The sequence below is a fragment of the Carlito syrichta genome, unplaced genomic scaffold (genome assembly GCF_000164805.1).
Source record: "Carlito syrichta isolate Samal-C Ts95f unplaced genomic scaffold, Tarsius_syrichta-2.0.1 Scaffold301880, whole genome shotgun sequence".
In the NCBI taxonomy this organism is placed as follows: Eukaryota; Metazoa; Chordata; class Mammalia; order Primates; family Tarsiidae; genus Carlito; species Carlito syrichta.
This window is the reverse complement of record NW_007245976.1, coordinates 16254-19841: the sequence shown is the minus strand read 5'-3', so window position 1 is coordinate 19841 and position 3588 is coordinate 16254. Positions and strand designations below refer to the sequence as shown.

Here is a 3588-nt window from a genome sequence, read left to right as displayed (position 1 = left end):
CCTGTGTGACCGGCGACTTGATGCCGGGTGCCCGGCTGAGACATGCAGCCGGGGAGGGATCTGGAGGGCGCTGGGACCAGAGACTTCCACACACGAGTAGAACGGCAGCAGTGGGGCGGGGGCGCAATATCTGGCCTTGCGTGGGACTGAAGTTCCCGGGCCTGCCCCCAGCGCGGTTGGTGGTGGGCTGGGGGATGGGGGTAGCGAAGTGATAGACTTTTTGGGAACTCACGTTCAGAGAATCTCACCAGTTCACCTATGCCGTCGCCATCTTGCCCCGTCTCTTTGGTTGAAGCAACCTGGACTGAAGGATTTCCCTTTTACTCGATTGATTTTCATATGCTGAGCCATCCTTGCTTTCTAGATATAAGTTCCACTTGATTATGGTGTATAATTTTTTAATGTACTGATGATTTGGTTTACTAGTATTTTGTTCAGAATTTTTTGCATCAATATTAATCAAGGATATTGGTCTGTCATTTTTGTGTGTGTGTGCCTTCTCTGATTCTGGTATCAAGAGTAATATTGGCTTTATAACATGAATTTGGAAGTATTTCCTCCTCTTTAGTAGCGTTTCAACTGGATTGGTGTTAATTCTTCTTGGTACTGAGCTTTCCTTTTGTTGAGTAGTTTTGGATTACTATTTCAATCTCCTTAATAGTCTATGCAATTGTTTTTATTAATTTAGTAACACAACTTTCTAAATCTCTCCTTCCTTATAGGAACACATTTAAATGATGTTATTGGTGAAATAAATCATATGAGATTTGTTCCACTAAAAGTTTAAAGCTACCACCTTCACAGTCTCCTTATCAGTACAATTGCTGTGTAAACTTTTTCTTCCTTATGTAGTTTGGATGTTTGTCTCCATCAAATCTCATGTTGAAATATGATTCCCATTGTTGGAGGTGGAGACTGGTGAGAAGTGTTTGGGTCTTGGGAGTAGATTCCTCTTGAATGGCTTGGTGCCATTCTCAGAGTAGTGGGGGAGTTCTCACTCTATTAGTTCACATGAGAGCTGGTTATTTAAAAGAGTATGGCACCTTCATTCTCTCTCATCTTTCACTCTTGCAATATTACTTGCTGTCTCCCCTTACCTTTTACAATGAGTAAAAAAGCTTCCCGAGGACTCACCAGAAGCCAAACACATGCTGTTGCCACAAAGAACTTGGAGCCAAATAAACCTCTTTTATTTATAAATTATACAGCTGCAGGTATTCCTTTATGCCAACACGAAATGAATTCACCCACCTCATTTCTTCTCTGTCTGGGGCAGATGGATTCCTCCTACAGTTTTTGGTCTTATCTTGTCTCATGGAATTTCCATCCTGTGCTATCTCTTCTTGGTTAACTTGCTCCACCAAGTAGTCCTAATTTCTTTTTATATTGACCCTCTTTCTCTCTGTCTCTTCTGCACTTCCTTCTCAGTTATTAGAAAAATGCTTTTCTCTTCCATCTTAATTTGTCTCTTTGCTGCCACTTGTCTTTCTGCACAAACTGTGGAAAGCTGTAGTGGAAAGAGTGAGCTTGCAATGTGGTACTAGTACAATGTGAATAGAAAAGTCTGCTCCAACACTCAACACTCCTGGCCACCGCAGCCTCGACCTGTTGGGCTCAGGCAATCCTTCTGCCTCAGCCTTCCAGGTAGCCAGAACTACAGGTGCGTGCTACCATACCCAGCTAATTTTTGGTTTATTGTAGAGACGAGGTCTCACCAAGTTGCTCGGGCAGGTCTCGAACCCATGGGCTCAGGCAATCCACTCGCCTCAGCCTCCCAAAGCGCTGGAATTACAGGCTGAGCCGGCCCATTTTTTCTTTTACAATATGGTAACAGCAACAACAATGATAATATTTATTTTGTAGGGTGTAAACGGAAATGATTAAACACACATGTTGATCTTAATCTCTTTTGATCTCTCTAGTGTATTTGTTACTTCTGAAGTACCTTCTTCCTGAAAATTTCTTACTTCATTCAAAATATTTTTTTCTAATATTCTTCCTACAGCTCTGCCCACATCTTTCCTCTTCTAGTGTTTTTGTTCCCCTGGGATTTTGCCTTCAGTCCTCTTCTTCTCCTACCTGTGCCTACTTTACTTACACTGTCTTACTCAGAAGCATATCCATATTTTTAATCTTCATTTGGGATACAGAGTGTTATACATGGGAGAAACATACTCACACACCTCTAAATTTCTTCTGAAATCAAAATGTGCTTGTGGCCTGCAAATTTCAAAATGTGCTTGTGGCCTGCAAATTTCAGATTCAACTGGTCCATTGGCAGCTCAGAACCTCTTCTGTCCCCTCTGCTCACTATTTCTGGGAATTTCCGTGAAACTGCCTCAGTCATGCTGGCTATATTAATAGACTCTTCATCATCCCAGCCCACCATTCACTAAGTCTCTTTCCTTTGCCTGGGTCTTAAATATTTCTATAATTTTTCCTTGTTTTTCAAGTGCTTTACTATCCTATTTTTCTTGAATGGTTTACTTTCCTCCGCTTTTGAGTTGATTCAGTTATCTTACAAAATACAAATTTGTTTCTAATACGTATCTGCTTAAAAATCCTTTAGTAATTCTCTACCAGTTCTGGGATAAAATCTGAATTCCTTTGTACACCAAAAGACTTTATGATTTGCCTTCTGTATCAATTTTATATTCTGTCTTCTACATATAATTTTGAGCATCATGACATTATTGTCCTTCCAGGAAAGTGTATCTCTTCTTCTTGACAGTTTTTTTATTTCCTCTCTCACTCTCTCCGCCTTTCTCTCTCCATCCTTCCATCCTTCCCTCTCTTTCTTTCTCTGACTTTTTTCTTATTTTCTCTGTTATCTCTTCGTAATCAAATTGTCTTAGGTATTTAAGAACAGCTAAAATATCACCTGCTGAGGGTTTTTTCCGGATCACCCACCTCACACATGCCCCAAAAGGCCTGCCTGAGATGGTACCCAAGTATGCAGACGTTCTGGGGAGTTATCTTTTCATTGTTATGCAGTCTAAGAAGTGGTTTGGGTTCCAGGCAAATTGAAGTCTGGAATACTAACAAGAGGAATTTCCTCTGCTGCTACTCCACTAAAGCATACATCTTTTGACATTTAGATAGTGCTGTGGAATCCTTATTAAATAATTGGCTTCAGGATGGAGCCCTTGTTCAGTGTTGAACAGATAAGGTCACTTGTGTACCTAGCAAAGGGCTTAATTTTATCAAACTGCAGGACATTTAGTTAGCATTTCTGAGGACTGGGTGTTTCCTTCTGGGAAAGGTTGACTTAAACCAAAGTAAATTTTACATCTGGGGAATGAAGTCTACTCTGGTTCCAACAAGTAGACTGTAGAGAGTGAGGGTATATTGATGGCAGATATTAATAGGCAACACTCAGTGCTCAGGAACGTAAGAATGTTGGCAATAATGAAGATTTTCCAGCTCAGTTTTTGACACTAGTTATTTTGCAACAATTGTTTTGGCTTATTAAGTGATGGTCACCAAGTTAAAACCTTTTTCATTTCCTATAAAGAGATATTGGATCATATTCATTCTTATCATGAATGTCCTTTCCTTTCAGGTCTACAAGTCAGAAGAGAGAGCAGT

At 40.4% G+C, this 3588-nt stretch overlaps 1 pseudogene; it reads right to left on the bottom strand.

Annotated features, from left to right (window-relative positions):
• Window positions 1-2347, bottom strand: part of LOC103257848 — a 5641-nt pseudogene extending 3294 nt beyond the window's left edge.
• Window positions 2348-3588: the final 1241 nt, after the last annotated feature.